Source organism: Spermophilus citellus (assembly GCF_964194105.1).
Source record: "Spermophilus citellus genome assembly, chromosome: 16".
NCBI classification, from domain to species: domain Eukaryota; kingdom Metazoa; phylum Chordata; class Mammalia; order Rodentia; family Sciuridae; genus Spermophilus; species Spermophilus citellus.
In genome coordinates, this window is record NC_138196.1 from 73,512,580 (window position 1) to 73,537,369 (window position 24,790).

A 24,790-nucleotide genomic window follows, 5' to 3' on the forward strand; every position below is an offset into this window, starting at 1 on the left:
TCTGTAGCACTGCCTGTTATTCCTAGGGCCCAAACAATGAGACTAAATAAAACATAAGAAATGATGCAAGGAAGAGTGTGGTAAACTCACGACATGGGAGGCGGCTGCCAGGGTAACGGGGCGTTCAGTTTCACTGTCAACTTTATGGGTAGGAGTGGGCTCCAGCAATAAAAAATAGAGTGTAGTAAATGCGTAGACCAGCCACCGCTGTTTGTCACCATTACCAAGCATTATGTACTGTAGGTAATTGTGTCTGCACAAGGGGCAGCGCAGGAGGTTGTTTAAGCCTGCATCGCCGCAGACACGAGTCACAGTCTGCACTAGGATGGCCACAATGTCACCAGGTCCCTTATAATTCATCTCTGTCACAATCATGTGGGACCACGGTCATACCTTGATGTGGGGCATGAAACTACTAGACCTTCAAGAGCCATTTTAGAACTGACAGGACCCAAGCCTTCTCTGTCTGGCTGATCTCTTTTGGATATTCCTCATGAACAAAGTGGGGCTAGAGGTGAGCTCTCATAAGGACTGACCACATCAGTATGAGAGCAGAATGGGGAATTGTTGACCAGCTATCGTGTGTGAGGAGTGAGGGGAAAGAGAAAACCTAGTGTTTGTTATTTTTTTTTTCCTTTGTTTCATGATTGACATTTTTAAACGTTGGCTAGCTGGGGAGGCCACTCTTCCCAGACCTAGAGAGAAAACCAAGGTCTCGGTCTTCACAGACAAGCTCCTCCTCCGTGAACCAGCCAATCCTGAGTCTAACGCACACACCAAGCCAGTATTCCTCCTGCTCCAAATCATCCCAGGACTAAGGACTACGCAAGTAGAGGACACCCTCACCCAGGAGTAGCATAAACTTCCTTCCAAGCCTGGTTATCTCTCCTTCCTGGGGCCACACCAGATTTATCATACCATATCCAACGTTCGCCTTCCTAGAACCACCACCTGATCTTATTCAGCGCAAGATGAGCATCTGAAGTCATGTTCAAGGTGCCACCACTTGGGATATTTAGATTGGGAAACTGGAAACACTGTGGTTTCTATCAAGGAACTAGACAATGAAGACCAAGTCTGAGGGTTAAGGTCACGTGTAGGACTTGGGGGTGTTGTTTTCGGTGGCTGGCAGGAGCTAATCATCTCTACAGAGGCAGCAGAGAGGGAGGGTGGTCAGCAATGGCTTTGGATTCAGGTTCTCTGAGTGTGAGACCAGCTTCCACCTTGGAGCCGCTGCCCTCAGGCAGGGGGACCCTTCTAAGCCTCCATTCTTCACCTGTAAAAATGGGCTGATGGTAGCACCTCCACTGGATTTGGTCGGAGCATCCAGTGTAACAAGCTGGGCAAAGCACTCAGCAAACACTCCTGAGAACCGGCCACCGGGAGTAGCCTCCCGGATGGTTTTAGTGTTGATGGAAGCAGAGGTTTCTCCACATTTCCAGGGCTCAGCCTGCAGAAAGCCATCAGTAATACCCATGTGGCAGTGAGCGAGAGGGCTCACTTCCCAGGGCTCTGTTCCCTGGCTCACTTGCAGAAATTTCCATTTATGTTTGTAACCGCACTGAGCGCCGGGAGGGTGGTATCCCTGCTTCTAGTCCAAGCATTTCTCGTCCCAGGCAACAGCGGCTGCAACAGGAACTCAACTCTATATCCTCCCTATTGGATTTGATTCCATAGATTGGTGGCCCTAGAAGGTTGAAATTACAGTGTTCATATCGCAATAAAAGTCCTTGCCTTGGTGCTCCTGTTATTTGTTAAAATGCGTAATAGCCGTCTCTAAGAACCTTGCATTAGGGAACAGAGGAACGCACCTGGGTCCCAGGCTGCCACCGGTAATTGAAGTATGTATAAGCTGGGGAGAGAGCCGGGGACAACTCTGCATCTGGGGGACTGGGCTGCCTGCTGGGGGTCACAGGGTTCTGAATGAGGACAGAGTCCTGGCAATAGGTGGTCGAAAGTGGCAGCTGAAGAGAAAACAGTGTGAAGTTAGTTGACCATGAGGATGAACTTCCTACCTGAGGAATGCAAACAGCTCTCCAGACCCTGGCACAATTGGGGTGTTGGCCTAGGTTTTCATTTGCAGGAACAGAGGTCTTGCCCAGGACATCACTTAGGCCTATAAGCCCCACCAGGACTCTAGAGTGTCCCATCCCCTGACACCCTCAGAATGTCACCCTCGATCTCACCCTGTTCTCAGCCAGCTGTCTCTTTGGAAAGAGATCTGATACGCTAAACTCCTCAAAGAGCCTAAATTCTCAAAACGCTCTTTAACTTGAAACCCCTGATTTCAGTAATGCACCACTCCAAGAAATGACTTTCTCCTGATGAAATTGCAAGCTAGAAGTGCACCCGCCCAGCATAGATTTGGGAGCAGACTAGCCACCGAGAACAACTCAAATCACACCCACATCAGCAGAAACTGCTCACCCGCTGCTGGTCCACCCAGCCCTGCTCCCCATAGGGCTGGGGCAGCGGGAGGGAGATATCCGTGCTGTTGAGGAGGGAGGATGCTTACAGGTTTAGAATTTCTCACAAGGTTCCATTTCACTCTCAAGCCACCTCAAAACTGCAGAGCTATCAGAGCCCCAAGGAGCTGAAGGAGCTGAAGCCAGGCTGGGACTTACCCAGGATCATACTGCTTGTTTGCTGCATTCGAAGCGTGGCCAGGATGTGTGCGAGAAGGTGAGCCCCCAGGATGCAGAGACATCAGGGAAGGCTCTGTTGCCCCAGCTCCTTCCTAAAAGTCATTTAATGGAAAATCAAATAGCAAACATTTCTTCCCCCGCTTTCTCTGCTAACTGCCGTGAATTAAGCACCCTGGGCAAGGGGAGAAGCTAAAAGGAAAAAAAAAAAGAAAAAATTCCCCAAGAGCTCTGGCCACTGAGGCGGCTTTAAAAGATGGCGTTCACAGCTCATCTTCTTTTTTAGTAACTGGAAGAGTCACTCTGACCCACATAAAGCAAAGAACCTGAATGTTACAACCCCGCTTTGAAGACGATCTGCCTCAGTTGAGTTCAAAGGGAATAAAAAACTAGGTCAGTTGCCCAGGGTTTCTAAAGAAGAAAAAAGGAAAGGGGCGGAGGGCGGGGGGCTGGGGGTGGGGGGGACAGCTTTCTAGTGAAGTTGATATCTGCCAGACTCCATTGTCTTGGTTCCTAACCAAATGAAATAAATAAACTAGTAGGTTTTAAATTTGTATCAAAGGTAGAAGCCCGAGTGTCTAAGAAGTACCCACTTAATTTAGGCCACTTCTGTTGCGGCCTCCCCCTTCTTCCTCCTGCTCTCTGTGCCGGAACATTCTAGAACATGAAATGGGCAGGCGCCAGCCCCCACAGGGCTTCAGAGCCAGTCACCCTGCAGGGCTACCCACGGGAAGAGCGGCTGCTCTCCTCTGCCCTTTCATCCACTCATTCATTCATTCATTCATTCATCAAATGTCCACGTGCGGATTCCCGGGAGCCAGGCTGTCCACCCAGCCACTCTGGCACTTAGAGGACGCACACTCTTGCCGATGGTGACCGCTTACTGGCTGCAGAGCCCCACCCCAGGTAGTGCTCAGGGGCACTTCTCCTCCATCTTGCAAGATTTGTTTCTCCCGTGTCACTAAGAAGGCTCAGAGGGTAACTAAAGAACCCAGGGCCTAAGTTCACCTTCCTCCTCCGAGCCAGGATTCTTTCCCCCTCACATCCAGCCACGCCTGGCACCCTGCGGGTCCCCTTCAACTGCCCACGCCAGGGGAATGCTTTCAGATACTTCTCACTTAGAGGAAGTGACAATATCTTACCTAGTTTTTGGATGAATGTGTCCTTCACATAATAAATGGAAAAACTGTGGGTGACCCCCACAGGGCCAGCTAATGACGGGGAGAGTGAGCGAAGGCTCATCTGCCCATACTCTTCCCCGCGGCCACTCCAGGGGCAGTCTCGATGACACCTCGGGTACACGGCTGTTCCTCAGCATCTTGCATCCCTGCCCAAAGCACTTGGTCCTGGCTCCCTTCCCCTCACCAGGCTGTGGCCAGGCCCCGGGAGATTCAGGACAGACTTGTGATTGATACGGGAACCAACTAGGGACAAAAGGCACCTGAAGCCAGCAGTGACAGGAAGCCAGCACTGCCCTGGGGCATGAGGGATCCTGAGGAAAGACCCATGTCACCTGAACCAGGTAAGAGCCAGAGCCAGGAAACACAGCCCCTCCCAGAAGCTGGGATGGGAACGTAGCACAGGCAGGCAGGGAGGGACAGAGCTGGCTGAGGCCCCCAGAAGCCATCCAGGACGGGGACACAGAGAGGAGAGGGCCTGACAAGGGGCATTGAGGCAGCAGAGACCCCTTTCTTCTAAGGACCCTGAGGCAAGGACCCTGTCCCCAGGAGACACAAAGCTGTACCCTGGGAAGTCGGTCCCTGCTCTGGTTCTCACCTGAGGCTTCAAAACTCAAAGGTCTTGTCCCTATGTCACCACTGTCCTAATTAAGAGTGCTAATGCTCTCTGTGCCAGAACATTCTGGACCTAAAGAACATGAGAATGGGGATCTTCCCCTACATGCAGAGCAAGGGCCTAGTTCTCATGAGAAATATCTCAACCCAGTGCTGCTTCACTGCCTGACTACTGCGCGGCAAACACTCACACCCAGATGAACGAGGGCCCTGGTCCTGGTCTTCCAAGAGTTAACATCTGGAGAAATCCATCCTGTGCTGAAAACACACAAGAGGCCGCTGGCATTCAGGGCCCAACTGACGCAGTTCCATGGAGCAGAAGAAACCATGGACTTGGGTCAAGCCTGCCGCTGTGGTTTGTATAAGCATCCAAACTCCAAAGGTTTATGTATTAAAGGCTTGGGCCCCAGCTTGGCGCTACTGGATGGTGCTGGAAACTTTTAAGAGGTGGGACCTTCTGGGAGGTTTTAGGTCACTGGGGGTGTACCTTCAAAGGGGATTACGTGGCTCTGGTGTTTCCTCTCTCTCTTTTCTTCCTGGACATCATGAGGTAAATAGCTTCCTCTGCCACAAATACCTGCATTGATGTGCTGCAGAACTCTCAACAGGATCAAAAGCAATGGGGCCAACTGTGCATGGACTGTAACCTCCAAAACTGTGAGCCAAAACAAACCTTTACTCTTCTTAAGTTGATTTTCTCAGGTATGTTGTTAGAGTAACAGAAAGCTGACTAATACATTACCTGAAATCCATTCCTGGATTTGTGCTCCCTAGCTGCATGTCCCTAACAATTTATTCCTCCTCAGTTGCCCTCCTCTTAGAAGAAGAAATGGATCCCAATGACCTCTACAGTCTGCCTTCTGGCTCTATGAATCTCTGATGAGCAGAAAACATGAGTTATTTCTGAGTTCCAAAGAGTAAGGTGGCCTGCAGTGGTCAGGGAAGCAGTAAATGTTGATCTGGGCCCCAAAAGACAGGTAATGATGGGGAAAGGGAAGGGAGTGAGAAGGACTCTCCAGGCAGAGGGACACACAAACAAAGGCAGGGGCTGGAGGGGCACAGCCCAGGAGCTGGGGCAGCAGCCATGGCTCTAAGTGAGCCGCAATGCAAACTGGGTAACAGGAACCTCGAGAGGGGTCGAGAAGAGTTGGGGGCACAGGGAAGATGCCCTGCAGCTATTGAGCTTCAAACCTGCCACCCCTGAAACCCAAGACTTGATTCCCTTCACTTCACCTAACTAGAAAAGGGAGAACCTAGGAAATCAAATAAGAGCCAGCTCTGGGTAGTTGACCCTGGCTTCAAGTGCCCTCCAGTTGTATTTCTGAGACACAAATCAGGTTAAGCCACTCTCTTGCTCATAAGCCATCCAGGGTTCCTTCTGCCTGCAGGATCAAGTCCAAGCCCCTTAGTGTGACATGCAGTCCCATCCAATCACACTTGGCACGGCTGCCCAGCTCTGCACTGAGCAAGCTGCTGCTGGCTGCACCCACCAAGTCCCCAGATGAGCCTCTCTAAGCACGAGCCTTTACTTATCCATCCAGCAAATACCGCTGCAGTGTTTATCAAGCATCTACCACGGGCAGCCCCGACTCTATCAAAGTGACCAACACAGAGCTATCACGACCCCGCCCTGGCATGGCAGGTCCGGAGAACGTGTCTTAGCCCATTTTGTGTTGATGCACAGAATACCTGAGACTGAGTAACTTATAAAAAAAAAAAAAAAAAAAAAAACATTTTTTTCACAGCTCTGGAGGCTGGGAGGTCCGAGGGCATGCTGCGGGCAGTGGCAAGGTTCTTCTCAGTGCCACGTAAGATGGCAAGGACATCACATGGCCAAAGAGCAGAAGTACCAGCTCTGGTCTCTATCCACTAAAGCCACCAATGCCATCATGACCTCACCTAACACTAACTACCTCCCAAAGTCCCACCTCCAAACACCATCAACATATGGAGGTAGGGATTGGGTTTCTCCTTAGCAGAGGGACTTGGGTGTAAACAAGGGTCCCAGCTGGGCTCATGGCTACGAAGAGAAGCTCCGGCTGCAGTGCAGAGATGTGACTGTGGACCCTGACTCACCACTGAGGGAGGCCAAGAAAAGGTCTGAAGGACTCAGAATTCCATCAGGCAAAGGCAGGGCAGGAGCCTGGGAGGAGTGGGGAGGCCAGGCAGAGGGCTGGGGGTGGGGCTGAGATGTTGATCAAAAGGTAAAGCATACAAAAATCTCAGTTAAAGAGGAGAAATAAATTCAAGAGCTCTGTTGCACGACCTGGTGAATGTTTTAGTCAGCTTTTTCACTGCTGAGACTAAAAGACCCGACCAGCACAACTATATAGGAGAAAAGGTTTATTTGGGGGCTCAAGGTTTCAGAGGTCTAAGTCCATGGACAGTCCACTCCATTCCTTGGGCTCAAGGTGAGGCAGGACATCATGGCGGAAATCTGCGGCAGAGGGAAACGGCTCACATGATGATCAGAGTAGAGAGAGGTCTCTACTTGCCAGATACAAATATATAACCCAAAAGCCCACCCCAGTTCCCACCTCCTGAAGCCACACCCCACCACTGTTACCACTCAGTTAATCCCTAACAGGGTTCATTCACTGACCAGGTTAAGGCTCTCATAAGCCAATCATTTCTTCTCTGAACCTTCTTGCATTATCTCTTACATAAAATGTTCGGGGACACCACATCTAAACCATAACAGTAAAAACAGTTAATAATAATATATTGTGTACATGAAAATGGCTAAGAGAAGATTTTAAATGTTCTCACCACAAAAAAAAGAAATGTATGTGAAATAATGGAGATGTTAGTTAATTTGATCTAGCCATTCTGTAGTGCATATCTGTGTCAAAACAGCATATCACGTGCCATAAGTCTATAGAATTTTTATCTGCCAATTGAAAAAAATAAATTAAAAAAAAATCCACATTGTTCTCTCGGAGACAGAGCAATCCTTTCATACTTGCTTGGATAGGTTCCCCACGTGAGCTGGAACCTACTGACCCTGTGAAGGAGTTCTGTCTCCACAGGGATAAGGACTCAGATGGGTGCAGCAGGGCATGAGCCAGCGGACTTTAGTGCAATCCAAGCCCAAAGGGGAAAAAAAAAGTGACCGATATTTAACGGTGAGTACATTCAGGTTGAAGGAGGGTTAGGAGCAGGAAACCTGTCTACATAGCCATTGGCAAAAACAAAAAGAAAACAAAAAAACAAATGGCAGATTGCATCCATGTCTGCCCTGGACCCCAGGTTCAAGGCAAGACCTGACCACGTCCAACCCCATATGACTTTCAGGGCCTCCACTCTCCGTGCACTGGACCAAAAGTACAAGACGAACATGAGCCCCGCAGGTCCACCTGCATGGAAGGGAGGGAACACGGCGGCATTTGCATTCCTGTGTGCACACCATGTTTTCAAGTCCTGGGATGTGATGTTGATGAAAGACAGTTAATTCAATTTCTACGAAGAAATTGATTAATGGAGTGGATTAAAAGCAGTCCCCTGTGTCCGCAGCCTGGGCCCAGCATACCAATGCTGTGTTATCTGGCCCGGTTTTCTCCCTCCTCCTCACTTGAGGATTTGACAATGCACACTCGGGCGCAGCAGGCAGGAGGAGGGAGGGGAAGGGAGATGAGAAGCCACCGATTAGGGCTGGAGCACACCTCGATATTTAATTAGTTCTATTAATATTTAAAAATAATAATAAGAGAGCCCGTGGGGAGCATACTGATCCTGAGACTGCTCTAGAGATTGACAGCTGTTCTGGAGCAGGGATTCTCCAGAGACCCTGAAGGACTCCATGTTTTCTTTAGTGAGAAAGAGAGAAGGAATCTTTCCTGCTCACCTGGGAATAAACCCGGGGTCACAGCCACCTTGAAATGCCAGTTGGCATGGAGGCCAGACTCGGGGCTGGGCACGGCCTCTGTCTGTCCTTCAGCACACAGCCCTGCCCCAGGCCACCCTCTCAAGAGCTCAGGGCTCCTCCCAGAGGTCTCTGCCCACCTGGAAAGGCCAGAGAACCATTTGTGGAGATCCTTAGGCCAGTGCCGCAGGCAGCCCACTCCCCAGAGGGCACTGGCTCTTGGGTCTCACACTTGGCTGCTGACCAGCATGGCGCTCAGAGCCCATTCTGCCCTTGGTGTTGCCCAGGTGGGACTGACGGACACCTGCACCTTGGGCGAATACCCGATGATCTTGTCACTGGCCTCCAACATCAGCGCTCAGCTGTGACACTGTGTTCCATGTCAGAAAAGAAGAACCCTGAGAAATGATTGGCCCCACCCGATCACCCAATGCCATCTGTGAACGTGCCATCCCATCCACTAATGGGGCCTGCCTTCACTGCTCAGAGGACTCCCGGAAGTAAAGTTTTTGTAGGGACATCCAGTTGGGGGTCCAGGACCTTGGTGTCACAAACAAGAATTGAGCAAGACGTACAGAAGTAACAGTCAAAGTGCAGATTTACTGAAGGTGAGGGTGGAAGTGGCACCCTGAAGCTCAAGGCCCTGATGTCTGGAAATTAGGGTTTCATATGCTCGCCTGCGAGTGTTCTCTTCCCTCCATGGATTTACCGCATTTTCCCCCACCACTTACCTTATATTACCTGATTAGAATAGCATCCAATTCTCCCCCACCGGTTACTCTAGAAAACCTGGTTAGAATATTGTGCACTTTACCCCCATGGGTCATTCTAGAATATTGAACCTGTGGCTGGAGATACCACGGGCCCTAAGTCGTCAGTGGCGGGAGTTTTCATGGTGATGGGACTTACCATAAACAGGGACGTGATGGCTCTTTTCCCTGTCTTGTCCTCCAGCAGAATTTTCTTGTGCCCTGCCTCCGCCATCTTGGTGTCCCTGAACAGTAACACCTACACACAATGGCGGCCAGCTCCCAGCTCCTCCCCTTCCCACTTGAAGATCTGACAATGCACAGCAGGGAGAGGGAAGGAGAGGAAAGATGAGAAGCCACCAATTAGGGCTGGAGTACACCTCTATGTTTAATTAGCTCTATTAATATTTAAAAATAATAATAAGAGAACCCGTGGGGAGCATGCTGATCCGGGAATCAGTAGCCTTCCACCTCCACCAAACAGACATTCATCAAGCCTCCTTACTAGCTTCATCTTTTGTGGCTTTAGATAAGAGCAACTTGCCCTGGATGTCCACCTGCATTCCTCACCGTGGTTAGATCATGTCTCTGCACTTTGGTGACAGGAAAGGAGTTGATGGGTCTCGAGGTAGGCATGGGTTGGTATGTATGTGTGTGTGTGTGTGGGGGGGGTGTGCGCGCACATGTCTGAAACTAAAATGGTGATGAATAATTTATTCAAATGAGCCCATGAATATTAGGCAATATTGCATTACAAAATAAATCAATTATGATTTTTTGAAAAAGAGAGAAAGAAATCCCAGTTCATTGAAAAACATTGCAAACACTGGCAATTTTCTCTATATCAGGAAAAAAAAGTGAAATCTCATTTAAATAAGAATCTATTACAATGGCTAGAGTTATTTCAGTGTTCCTTAATAGAATGCCCCCCTCACCAAACCACATCTGCCAGATGCCTGCTTTACCTTTTTCAATTAAAATTCTGCTCCTATTGTTGGAAGGCTACCTTTGAACTTGCAAGACTACTCACTAGGCTATGGGCTTTGTTGCCTGTAAATATACATAAATCAGCATCAGTTGTCCCAGGTGGGATTTCCCAGGAGAACTGTGATTACCTCTACAGTGTCAGGATAGGTCACCTTCTTCCAATACCAGGAGAAAGCTTCCATTCAAGACTCTCAGAGATCACAAGCCAAGAGTCATGGTGCCTGTAGCCCTAGCTGCCCAGGAAGCTGAAGCAGGAGGATCACAGAGCCCAAGAATTTGAGACAAGCCCGGGCAACACAGTAAGACCTGGACCCACTCCTGGATGTGGTTTGGCTAGGGGGGCATTCTATTAAGAAACACTGAAAAGAAAAAAATAAAAGAATCTCAGGGATTTATATTTTTGATAAGAAAAACTAATAACTATTTTGGCTGAAGTTAAAATATAGAGGGAAGTGCAGGATTCTCCATTCATTCATTCAAACCCATAGAGCACCCTTCCCCTGTCCAGCCTGGGGACAGTGCAGAGGGACACAGAGCCAGGGAGGGTCTGCGTGGAGGTACTGCACCCCATTCACTCCCTTGGCGAAGCAAGGACTTTCCCACAGGAGAACTCTTATAAATGACCTCAGGTCTGACAAGCTGGCTAACAGGTGGGCCTCCGCCACATGGAAGCCAGACTAGATGAAAGAAAGGAGCTGTTCACCCGAACAGGAGGCGAGGCCATTGATGAAGACTATGTGCTTCAGGGGGATCTGGCTCTGTCTGTCCCTTCGCAGAGGAAGGGACTCAAGGCAACACCTGAAGATGGACTGCTGCATCTACCAACTTCCAGAAGATGAGCCACTGTGTCTGTCCACTTTCTTCTCACTTCATCCAGCCACCACAGGGCACTCAGATGACGCCAGACAGTGTGTCAGGCTCTGGGGTACAACCACACCCCACACCCAGCTCAGGGAGCCTGCTGGTGGGATATGCAGACCCAGAAGGCAAGTCCTGGGTCGGAAGGACTCTGCAGCCTGAGAGGGGGAGGAGGCCCCTATCCCAGCCCTGCCATGTCCCACCCAGACAGTGCCTAAGGGGGCACAGAGGTGCAGGGACAGCAGCAGGCCTGGCTCAGCACTGGAGGGCAGAGGGGCCACCACCTATCCAGCAGGATGACACAGCAGAGTCCCTGGAGGGAGGTCTTGGCTGAGGGAGGAACTGGCTGGTCCCCTTAGCTAGCCCACACTCTTCCCCCTCTGGCTCCTCTTTACCTGCCAGTTTGGGACAGTCCCTGTATCTTTGTTTTCTCCTTTTGTTTTCCCCACGGTTCAACAGGATGCTGAAGGCCACCAGTCCAGTCTGGCACAAACGATGTTCAGAAGTCTTTGGGTGCTCTGAGCTGCTCCCCAAAGAGAGAAGGAGGCCAAGATTGATCTTGGGGCATGAGAGGGACAGTGGAGATGGGGATTTCCTAGAGGCCAATGCACACGGGACTGGAGGTAGTTCAGGCCACCTCCTTTCTGGCTAACTGACAAGAGTGGTTCTAGCAAGTGCCAACACTCAGTGTCCCCTTTGTTAAGGTCAGGGAGGGAGTGTGGCCTTCCAGAGCCAAACTGCAGCCAATGACAAGGGTTGGGGGACCAGGTTCAATGGCCTGCCCAGACACAGGACAATCCAGCAGGCTCATGGCCCCAGCCCCCTGGTTGGGGCTTGAGCCTGGAGAAACCCTGGCTGGTTTCAATATTCCATTGATAAGAACAGACGTGCCTGGAGCCAAAGAGGGAGAGAGACATCAGGTGTGTGCCTGAAATTTAAATAGAACCTTTCGCTCTACAAAAGTAAAGCCTCCATATTATACGTTTTCAATATCTATGTTATTGGTCAGAGAAAACAGTCCAAATAAATGGCCTTACTGCTTTCCTGCTCAAGTTCCTGTGAAGCCTCCCCACCCCACACACCAGAATAAAGTGGAACTACCCCATGAGCGTTTGGATTTAACCTCTCCAGCCTCAAAGCCCACCCTCTTGGGCAATCTGCTCCCAAATGCCACCAGAGCCTCACCTGCCCCTTCCCAAGCACATGTCCACATACACCCCATTGCTTCCTTTCAGTCCGACCCCATGCCTACTCTTGAACTTGCCACAACTTCTGATGCATAGGAGCTTCTATACAGTATATCAGTATATACAGTATTATCTGTGTTTCAGGACTCTCTCCTCACCCCACACAGTCCTTACTGCATTGGGAACTCCTACTTGTCCTTAGTGACCCAGGTCACAAGGCATTGTCTGGGAATCCTCTCGTATGCTGTGATAACCCCTGCCTGCGTGCTTCTTTTTCACCATCTCAACAAGCTTCAAAACTCTTACCTATTCTCCTTTCCCATACCTTGAGAGAGCCGTGGAATTCACGTGAATGAGCACACTGATGGATGGATGATGGGTGGATGGATGATGAGTGGAGGTTGGCAAGTACCAACATGAGCTTGGTGGGATGGTCAGTGAGGCTCCACATTCTTATGCTCAGTGAGAAAAGGAAACACTGGCCACCTACAAGACTGGATCTGCATGTTTCTCCTCTCCCCAGAACCACGATCTGGCCTTTCTCTGGGCTCTTCCATTTGCAGACAGGGAATAAGGATTTAAAGAGCCTTGGTTCTGTCTTAGCAGATCCAGGACTCCACCATCTTCTTTTCTTTTTTGGTTATGGGGAATGAACCCAGAGGTGTTTTACCACTGAACTCCATGCCCAGCTCTTTATATTTTTTAAGACAGGGTCTTGCTAAATTGCTTAGGGCCACTAAGTTGCTGAGGCTGACCTCGAACTTGGGATCCTCCTGCCTCAGCCTCTCAAGTTGCTGGGATTATAGGCATGCACCTCTGCACCCGGCTCCTTAACCATTTTCTAAAAACAAGTTGGATGCTCAGTCTCTTCCCACCAGCTTACCTGGCTGCAGCTCCCAGAGGACCCCCAGCCTGGACCATCACAGCCATTTATGCAGATTTTGTTAAGGAGAAGGAAGCAACAATTTTCAGAATAAATGAAATAAATAGATGAATTTGATGGGTTCCTTAGGGAAGGACAGAGAGCTACCTAGAGCACTTTTCTCCAGAGTTGGAGGGAAAGGGGGAAAGGAGCAGAGTATCATGAGGAAACATCCTATACACCATGTGCTGCAACATAGGCATTTCATTAAATGATCCCTGCAGCCACCGCTCTCTCCACCTCACAGAGACCCGGAGGAGATCACCCCAGGCACACAGCGAGCCAGTGGTAGTGCCGAAATTCAAACCTAGGACTCACTCCAAAGTCTAAGGGAAATGATGGTTTACCTTGCCAAGAATACGGCTTTGCCAAATGACAGACTATAAAGAGACTCCCTTATTAAGGTAAAACAGTACTTTCTGAGGTTTAATAGGGACAGCCTCCAGTCACAAAGGCACTCATCAGAGCAAGCGGCTTTCACAACTTCTTTCATGGCCTCCCTGTCCCTTCAGGCTTCTGGCGTTCCATGGTCTGCTGCTCCCACCTCACTGTCCCCAAAGGACTGTTATACACATTGAAAGCACTGTCCAAATGTACCTGCAAGTCCTTCCCTGGACTCCTCTTTGCACAACTGAGGCACAGAGACTCCAAGAAGATTCTAGCAAATATTCCCAGAAAACAGCAAGAGCAGAGGACAAATGAAAACATCAGGGTCTGAGCTTCTAAATCTGCCAGGGAGCCCACACCTTGGCCTGCAGGTTCCAACCCTGTAAGGGATTTCCAGGCTCTACCTGCTACCAATGTCTACAGGAAAGGCTGGATCAGGGACCCAGAGAAGACTGGCCCGGAGCACCCAGACCCACAGGACACAGCACCAGGACCTCAGGCTCACTGTGCACAGGCACAGTGCCATCACAGGACCAGAGAGAAAGCCCAGGGGGTCTTGGCAGCTGACAAGGGCCCTCCAGACCCCTACCCCAGATGAGAAAGCAGGGCGTCTTCGTCACCCTACCCTCCTGAATTAAAACCCTGGTTTCCCCACCGCCTCTGTGCTCACAGCCTTCTCAGATGGCCCCCTTTCATTGGTCAGTGTTCTGTAGGGAAACAGCCAATAGGATTTGGGCAAGTAGAGAGAAAGAGATGTAAGGAAGTAGCTCTTTCGGTTATGGAGGTTGGGAAGCCACAAGATCTGCAGCTCGCCAGCTCAACACCCAAGAAAAGCCAATGTTTCAGTTCAAGTCCAAAAGCAGGCAAAGCCCAGGTCCCAGCTCCAACAGTCAGGCAGGGCCCCCCTGACTCAGCCTCTGTTGTCTTGTTCAGGCCTTCGGCTGGGTAGCTGAAACCATGTTGGGAGGGCAATCTGCTTTATTCAGCCCACAATTCAAATGTTGATTTCATAAAGAGAATAAAAATCCTCAAAGATACACCCAGAGTGATATTTGACCAAATAGCCCATGGCCCAGTGCAGTGACACATAAAATTACCATCACACCCTTGGACTTCATAGCCCCCGTTCGTCCCGCACACACAATCACACTCTGACCAAGCCTCCCGGGCTCACACCCCTGACCGTGTTTTCCTATCAGGATAAACTTCCCTCCTTTTCCTTTTCTTTTTCTCAAACTCCTTTCATACATCAAGACCACAGTGGACCCTTTAGAAGAACCACTTCATTCAGAGACACTGTGCAGGGTGGGAGCATGCTTCTAGTCTTTCGGAGGCACTGTCCACTGTAAGTCTTGTCCTCTCTTGCCTCGCTCTCCTGGGCCTTGGCTCTGGGATGCTAACGGCCTGTGGGCACCTCACCACCAGCAGCACCAGGTACTGGGACTCAGCTTGCTGTGCACAGCTTCACTCCATCTTCCTCCTGCCTCCCTGATCCTGCTCCCATTTCCCTCCCGGGCCCTTCTCTGGGAACAGTATTATCCTAAGCAAGGGAAGAGGGTAGACCTGCTGCAGCCTCCCAGGGGCAGAATCCAGGCTGGTAAATGCTCCCATTGCTGTATCCACAGGAGAGCTGGGGGTGGCCCCCATGCACTGGCCTTCTAGAAGGACCCCTCCTCTCCTGCTCTGCCACATCCCCTGGCAGTGAGAAGGAAAGCAAGTCCATCTTCTACCAGCCTTGTGCTTAGATGCTCTCCTGAGACCTCCCTCGCCCACCTAATTTCCTCTTCCCCTCTCTAAACTTTTATGACACAGTAAATACTTCAAAGGCCAAGCAGTGCTTAAAAACACTCAAAGGGTGGATAACTGGGCCAGTCCACCCCCAGGGCCCTGCAGGCCACCTTTGGCTTACATCCCTCAAGCGTTTGAGCCCTAAGAAAATCAATGGCAGGGAGGGTTCCCCAGGCGGCTGGAGAAAACATTTCCCCATCATAGAGCAGCGACAGCAACATCCATCACCCTGTCACTCCCAGCCCATCAGCGGAGATGACTGGGAGGAAGGCCCAGGACTGAGGAGCGCTTCCAGGCTCTGAGATGCAGAATGGCAGCCCGGGATAGAACACCCAAGTAAGAGGAAGGCAGGGACCGTGGCTCCTCCTACACCTCCCGTCCAACACCTGGCTTGGAAATCAGCTGCACTGGAAGAGAAAAACCTTTATGTTCATGTTCTTGCTTCATAGAAATCTATCATAATTCTTGCAATTTTACCTTATGCACATATTTACACACATATGCATAAAAATAGACGTGAGTTTTCATGTGCTGTCCTATGTTCTGAAATTCTAGGGTGGAGAAAATGTATGAAGAAATCAAGGTAAAGATGATAAACGGTTTGCCAGAGTCACAGGAGTCCAAAATGAAACTATCTCCCAGGCTCTCTGATTTCCAATTCAAATACACGCCCTCACCTTCTCCTGCACCAAGAAGAGCTCCACCGCCCTCCCGTCTGTAGCTTTCCCTGGCTGTGCTCCTGGGTAGCCGGTGAAGAGCTTGTGAGATGGTTTGAGAATTGCTAGAGGATCAGGAGACCCGGGGACAAATACGAATAAGCATGAAAAAGTCAAAGAGAAATAAAAAAAAAAAGGAGAGGAGGCAGGCAGACCTTGGAGACCAGAGATAAATTTCTACTGAGTTGTAAATAATGAATTGAGTGCAACCCTTCCCCGAGGTACTGGCCTCACATCAGCAAGCAGAATTGCTAGGTTGCTGTTCATGGAACAGTTATGTATCAGCACTATCATTGGTCATTATGGGGAAAATATGGATGAATGGGGTGTGTTTTCTGGCCTCAAGAAGGTCATCCTGATGATAAAGACAGATAGTTCTTTGACACCACCTGTCTTATATGAATCATCCTCTTCTTTCTTAGACATACAACATTGGATTTTAGCTCAGTTTAAAGGCCGTATTTTCCAGTTTTACTTGAAGTTCTGGCCAAATGCAGAAGTAAAATATATAATTTCTTTAAGAAAAGGGGTGTACCCTTTATATCCCTCCCTTCTTCCGGCTGGTTGGAACATGGACATGAAGGCTGGACCTCTAGCAGCCACCTTAGACCTGGAGGTTCTCTTTGGAATCGAATCTAAACACAGTAGAGCACAGAACAGGGAAAGCCCATGCTCAGACATCATGGGGCACCTAGAATCCCTGGGCTCACAACCTTCAGATTTCCTGTATATAGGAAGAAGATTGCTACCTTCTTTAAGATGCTACTATTTTAGAGTTTTCTGTTACGTTCAATTCGATATAATCCTACTAGCAAAGCACCCAGTAGACAAGTGAGACTGTAGTTAAGAGCTAATCGTGTTCTAAGGAGAGAGCACAGTGAGAGTAGAACCAAGAGGGTCGATGGACTCTGCCCAGGCAGGTTAAAAAAAGCATCACTTTAAAATGAAGTGGGATTTCTTCTGGTAGACAAGAGGGGCGGGCCATCCCAGGTGGAAACAGGGAAGTAGGAGAGCCTGTGGTTATTCAGGAATGGGGGGGTGCCTGCGAGCTGCTGCAGCCACAGAGGACCACGTGGGGTGGGGGCACGTCCCAGTGCCCATCTACTGTCCTCCCCAGACACGGCTCACGGTGCCGCTTTGGTCCTCAGCCAGCACCCCACCAGCATCTAAGCAATGACCCTCACAGTGCCTTTCTGTCTCGCAGCTGTTCCTACCAGCTGTTCCCGCTGCCTTCTCTCCAATCCATGGGGAACAGGCTGCTGAGGAGGGAGGGGGTGGGGGGACTCCAGGGAGCGCTATTAAACACCTGCTGGGCTCCAATCAAGGCTTACAAAAATCATTTCTGAACTTCCAGGTAATTTGGCCTTGCAAAGAGAACTGCTGCCTTCACACAGGCATTAAAGGGACTGAGCATTCAAGAAGCAGAAAACAAGGCCACTGTCCTTGTAGCAGTCACCTCTTGCTGCATAACAAACGATGCCAAAACCTAATGGAGTAAAAGCAGTGGTTTGTGTTATCTCTTATGATTCTCGGGGCTTGGTCAGTTCTGTCTGGCATTCTGTTCCCTGTGTGGTCATTTGCAGGTTTTCATGTAGAGAAGGAGCCAGGACTGGATGGTCCAAGGTGGCCTCCCTTGAAGGTCTAGAGCTGGACTGCTGTCAGACAGGGTCAGTCTCTCTCCACACTATTCCCCAGGATGGACAGCCATACCTCTCTGCAAAGGGACTTAAAGCCCCAAGGTTGGGTAAGTGGAGCTGTAAGATCTCTTTAGCCTCACTCTGTTAACCAAAGCAAGACACAGGGTCAGTGTAGAATGTAGGGGAGGGGAAATGAACCCCAACGCTTGAGGGAATAACTGGCAAAGTCACATTGCAAGAGAGCATATGGCAGGGGCGGGATGCATCTTGGGAAACAATCTCTTACCATAGCAGCGCATACCCCTTGAACATGCAAAACACACATAGCTCTGTCCCCCAAAGACCAACCCTGTTGTGGTATCTGCCTCAAGTTCAGAATCTCATCATCTAAGCCAGATCCAGTTGTGGATGAGGATACTTGTGCAATCCATCCAGTGCAGCTGACCCAGAAACATGTGAACTGAAGAGATTGCTTTTCTGCTCCCTACACAGTCAACTCACAATGGTGATCAGTGATGGTGGCCATCAATACCAAGTTCATTACTGTCCTCCAGACTCAACTCTCAATCTCCTTGATGTCCCTCCAACCTCTATCAGCCACTTTCAGGTACCTTTCAGGAGACTGGGAAAAGGGCAGTTCATATCACATAGAAATGGAATGTTTGGCAACACTAGAGACTGTGGAAGATAGAAATGGCACCTTGTGACTATACGGTTCTGGCTAGAGATGTAGATGTATCAAAAGTGCCACTGGACTTCTTTTATCTGGACAAAGCACATGAAGAGAGATGAACTAAATAAGAAACTCTTTTCGTTTTTTAAGAAGAAATTAGATACCATGTAGAGGACCCAGGAGAGTCCCTCCAGTCAGCAAAACATTCTCAAAGTAAGAAGTGGCCTTGGAGTAAAGATAAAATCAAGAAGATGGCCAGAACACCTTTTGTTGGGAACTCAGGAGGATTTGGAACAATGCATCATTGTTTTTACCTGCTTTTTGTACCTGTGACCAAAATATCGGACAAGAACAACTTAAAGGGGAGGAAAATTTATTTGGGGTCCTGGTTTCTGAGGTCCAGTTCATGGTCAGTGAACTCCATGGGGATGAGGCAAAGCAGAACATCATGACAGAAGGGCCTCGTGGAGGAAATCAACCCAGGACATGCCAACTAGGAAGGAGAGCAAGAGACAAAATACAAACCCCGTTACGGTTTAGATATGTGGTGTCCCCCTAAAGCAGATGTATGGGACAATGCAAAAAGGTTTAGAGATGAAATGATTGGGTTATGAGAGGTTTAAGCTGATCCGTGCATTAGTGCCCTGATAAGGACTGATTTGGTGGTAACTGTAGGCAGGTGGAGTGTGGGTAGAGGTGGCCCTGGTGGCATGCCTTTGGGTTTTATAATTTGTCATTGTTGATCATAGCGCTCTCTCTCTCTCTCTCTCTCTCTCTCTCTCCCCCCCGCTTCCTGACATCATCATGTCCTGAGCCTCCTTCCTCCACCACACCCTTCCACCATGATGTTCTTTCTCGCCTTGAGCCCCAAGCAATGGAGTCAGCTACCTATGAACTGATTCCTCTGAAACCATGAGCTTCAAATAAAATTTTCCTCCTCTAATTATTCTTGTCAAGTCTTTTGGCCACAGCAGCAAAAAAAGCTGACTAAAACAAACCCCCAAGTCACAAACCCAGTGACCTACTTCTTCCAATCACAGCCTATCTGCCTACAGTGACCACCCAGTTAATTCATATCAGTGGATTAATCCACTGATCAGGTTAAGAGTCTCATAATCATTTTGCCTTTCAACATTCTTTCATTGTCTCACACATAAGTTTTGGGGGGAACCACATATCCAACCACAACCATCAGAGACCCTTTCAGCATGACAAAATGCTTTCTGAGAATCCCTCAGTACCTTGACTCATGGCCCAAAATTAAGTGAGGCCTGCCTAAGGAGAGAAGCCAAGTGAAGCATTTACCCAACAGAGTGGAGAATAATCTCATACACAGAAAACTCACAAAGTTTTTAAAGGAGGTATATCGGTTCTTACTAAAAGGAAACGACAACAGATCATAATCAAAATGGTCTATTCCACCTCTCTATAGACAGAAAGCAGATTGAAAAAGCTTCTCATCCATAATCATGAACTTCTTATAGAAAAGGAAAGACATTTCAAAATTTGAGAGAAGATCCAAGAATGCCAAGGACAGAGAGCAAAATCAGTGAGTGGATGAGGAGGCATAACTGGGCTTAAACTAAGAACACTTCATGCTCTGGGTGGGTAAGCTATGAACCAGGTGGTTGCTATGAACCAGGATGTGGCCCCCTGTGCACGTCTTTATCTGGGTAAATCTTTTGTATTTGATGATCCTTTCTCCGACTCTCTTGCCTATTGGTAAACTATATTGGGGATGTCGATGGCAGATAACTTGTATCTTTAATTCATAGGTCTCTGAAGTAGCAGTAGCCCCATGGGACCAACTGTGTCCACTACCTTCTGTACTTCTGGAACAGATGCAGAACACAAAATCGAGGATGTCAACTCTGATCCTAGGTTTTGGGGAGATTTTAGGGCCCTTCCTAATGGAAGAGGGTAGAAGTGACATTTTGAAACATCTGAGCTCAGGCCTTCAAAAGTCTTGCAGCTTCTATTTTGCTCTCTTAGAATCTGAGTCAGTAATAAAGAAGCAAAAAACAACCCCAATAAAACTAATGAGGAACTCTCCACCATCAAAGCGAGGCTATCTTGGATGCTGAACGCAGTTGTATTTTGAGTCTAGGCAAGAGCCGTGGACTTGCTGGCCCACCCACAGAACAAAGAGAAATGATAACAGTTGTTTCATTTTAAGCCACTAAGTTTCAGAGGGCAGTTTATCACACAGGATTATGTTACTGACATAATCATCATCCCCATTATATACTCTCTTGGCTAAATTAGATACAAAAACAGTAGGTATGGAATAATTAATGAAAAGAGACGTGGTGGTGGCCAGAAAAAGGATTTTGTATGTTGTCCCTTCCTAATAGACTGGGAAAGCTTCACAGAATCCTAGAAAAGCCAGAAATGGTTCAACACCATCATTTAACAGATGAAGGTAGAGATGCAGGGTCCATAGCTCTGATATCCTGTGGGCCAAATCCACGATACACTCAGGACTAGAGCCTAAGAGTCTGAGTTCTAATCCAACACTCTTATTGGTAATCAGATGACTACTTACCCAAGAAATACCCCACGGGGCATTGAAATGTTCTCACTTTTCCTGAGTCACTTAATGATGTATTTGAGAGTCATTCAAAAACCTAACAGTGGCTTAAAGAGCTAGGGTTTATTTTCTCTTACAATATTATATCAGAGCAGCAGGTTGGGGCAGTGCAGCTGCTCAAAATGCTCATCAGGCCACCAGGCTCTTCCTGTCCTTTGGCTCTGCCATCTTCAATGTGGAGCTTTTATTCTCGTCCTCATGGCTGCAAAAGGGCTGCTGTACTTTCAGAGACCACTTCTATATTTCAGGCAGAAAGAAGGTTAAAATATAAGGTAAAATCTCTTTACAAGGCTCCGTCTTTCTATTCAGGAATGGAAGGTCTCTCCAGAAGCTGATAACATCAGATTGTTCCAAATAATCTCACCATGATGACAGTCAAGGCAAGAAATTGAGGTTATTTGCCTTCTAGAGTCTATAGGACAGAAAGACAAAGGGGAAGGGGGTGAAATGGGTATCGACTGAGTCAACCAATTGTAGCTATCGTAAATCTTTCAGAAGAGGAAAAACAAGAGCGAAGGATGTTATTATCACCCCAGTCCTCTACATCGTCACTTCTGTTTCTTGAACCCACCAGGCGATACCTGTGAGGAGCTTGGCTGGCCTCCAAAACCAACTGTGTGTGTGTGTGTGTGTGTGTGTGTCCGGGGGTGTAGAAACCTCCAGAGCACAGAGATCTTCTGTGAAAGGCCTCCAGGATGAATACTGTAAATGTCCTTCTGGAGTCATGGATTCCCATGCATTATGCATATGCCAATAAATCATCATTATGTTGAGAGTAAGCAAAGAGATTGCTAAATTTAGAATAAATTTAAAATTAACCTAAATTATACATGCTTGGTAAATGGGACCCTTTTGTGAAGCAAGAAATGTTGCATGTCTGGAACACTCAGCCCTAGGTCTCTGGGGCAGAATACAACTTAAGAGGAAGAGTTGACTGTCGGAGCTTTGTTCAGGTATCATTTTCTAACAATCCCCAGTCAGCATCAGTGGCCTAACTAGATCCGATCCCCCATCAGTACCACTTGGGAGGAGCTCAGAAACTTCTGCTCCTCGGCATATGGTTAGCATGTGTGAATATAGACATGAAGTGTTACCAGAGGGACAGATAGAAGCTCAAGAAAGATCTACTATAAAAACAAAAAGAAGGGAAGACAGCCAGCCAGGGAGCCAGCCATCATCATTGTATAGTTAATGAGGCCAACGATGGAACAGCACTCAGCTCCAGTTGGAGGCTAGAAATCAGCCACTTTCCAACCCCAGGAGGCTGGAACACAGAGCCCAATTCCGAGACAGAGGCTGTAGGTCCAGGGGAAGAGAGAACAAATGGCTTCTGATGGCCTTTCCTGATCCTTGGAGTCGACAAGTCACAGTTGCCTGACGAACTGGCCGTGCTGAGACTATCACCTCCAAGATATAGACTTGGGGGTCTTGATGCAGTACCTGTCCTGCCTCAGTTCCCCAGAAGCCACCAGACCCTGGGATTCACTAGACTCCACAGCTTCCAGTGGGGTCACCCAGGTAACTAAAACCACACTGGTCTTGTCCACCCCTCTGGAGCCAGAGGCCCAGCTGTGGTGACCAGACTGTAGCTCACAAAGATAATGAACACTGAGCTGGTGGAAGGAACACAGTCAACTCTTCCTCTTAAATTGTATTCTGCCCCAGAGACCTAGGGCCTGGGTGGGGAGTCTCACCTTCTAATCTCAGCCCTCCCACTAATTGGCCACGTGACCTTGGAAAGCTCAGCCCTCCCCCTCCCTGGACTCCAGTCTCATCATTTACAAAGTAAGATGACTGAGCCAGAATCCGTGGGTTCTGAATTTTTTTTTTTAACAGTGGGACCGATTTTTCTTCCAGAGGGATATTTTCAGGGAAACCAAAAGAAACCAACTTAAACAGAGAAAAGAGCCGGGATGCCATTACCTCCCCAGAATGTGATATGGACAGTCCTGACTCGATTCACCCAGCTCTGCACTGTCTAGAGACCCGCCCACCCTGCTGGGATGCAAACCACATGTGCTGGGTGTCTAGAGAGGGAAACAGACCAGTGCTGTGGAGGAGGTCAGAAACCCGACAACGGGCACCTGAGCAGCGCAGGTCTGAAGGCTCAGAATGACACTAATTAATGCCAGACAGACCTTTCCAAGGATTAGCCATAGCTGCACTTCCAGGGTCACCCGGCCTAGCTCATAAATCTGCATGAGACATTATTCATTCTGGAAGACTCTCTGGCTCCCAGGTTCTAGCTTGCTCTTGGCCCAAGTTCTTCTCTTTTGAACACAAGCAATGTGCGGCACAAGAGGGCTTCTGGTAATTAAAAAAAAAAAAAGTGTTCTGATTCTGTGCTGCGACAATACATCAGCCAAGATTCACCTCAGGTGGGCTACTGAGCACTTAGGCTGAGGAACTGAATTTTTAATTCTATTCATTTAAATTTAAATAGCCACATGGAGCTAGGAGCTACCATGTCTGACAGCCCAGCCTTCAAGGACCTGCATTTCATTTCCAGTTCCTCCTTCTCTCCATTCTTAATCTAATTATCACTGAGTCCCATGCACAATGCAGCAGCTTGATCCCCTTGTGCCTGGCTCCTCTAAGTGTGGTCCTCAGCCCCACAGAATCTGCATCTCCCTGGAGCTTGTTAGAAATGCAGTCCCTGGCCTCACCCCAGGCCTACTGGACCTCAGTCTCCCAGTGGCTCATATACTGATTTCAGTCTGCAGAGCACCATCCAAGCCCAAAGAGTTGGACAGTGCATATGGAGAAATGGAGGCCCAGAAAACTGAGTAGCTCGCTAAAACTCACACAAAGTGAGTTGAAATAGTCATTCAAACACACATCGCTGGACAGTGTACAGCCTTGCTGTCCTTAGTGTCCCTCGCTTCTGCCATGGAACAGTCATTACCCATTTTTTAACAGGAGTCGTCGAGTCTCCCAGACTGCCAGCCTACCCATTACCACTAAACTGTGAACACTTAAGTCCAGCTATTAACAAAGCTATTTAGCATAAACAGAAGGCAGCGTCCTGGCCTCCAACACAGAGTGAGTGTAGCCAGACCAGTAGCTTTCAACCTGGGAGGTCCTCCAGGGGCTTTGCAAACATTTGACTTTTATTATAAACATATTAATATGTAAAACCACAAGGCAGAACAGGACAACTGTGGAAATGTGTCACATAATAAAATTTAGCCCACAGAAGACCACCACCACCAAGAAAATGCATGACAGTAAGTTAAAGTGTCTTTGTTAGGAACTCAGATAATTTCTGCCACCTGTGACAAACTTTTGGTACAGGCCTTCGCGGGTAGAAATGTTGTTTTGCATTGGAGTATGTTTTCCTCATGTGGGGCTGTTTGAAAAAACATACTACTGCCACACATGTGCATATGGCCTGTTCAAACCAGGCAAGGCCCAGGGCCCATGCTGGGAGGGACCTGCTACCTGGAATAATTTTTATGCAATCACTGGTGACAAGTGACTCAGCACCAGGACAACATCAGACCATGACAATGTAAGTGCTTATGATAATTTATGGATGTTCCTTAATTGATATCTTGGGCCAGTTTTATTGAGTTAAAAATTTGCATACAATGAGATATGCAGATCTTCACCACACAACTGATGCGTTTTGACAAGTGTGCATGCACCTGTGTAAACACCCAATTAAGGGTAGAACATTTCTGTCATTCCAGAAAGCTCCCCCATGTCCTCTTCCAATCAATCTCCATCCCTGCCTGCCTGATTCCTATCACTATAGATTAGTCTCTGTCTGCTGTTGAACTTCATATCACGAGATGGAACCGCAGCAGGTGCTCCTCCGTGTCTGTCTCCTTTCACCCAGTGTCATGCCTTGGGGTCCATCTGTGTTCATTCCGTTCACTGCTAAGTAGTATTCCAAGGCATGGAAATGGCCCATTTTGTTTATTCATTCCCTATAGATGGATATATGGGTGGTCTCCTGTTTAAGGCTATTAAATAGAGTGACTATACATATTCTTT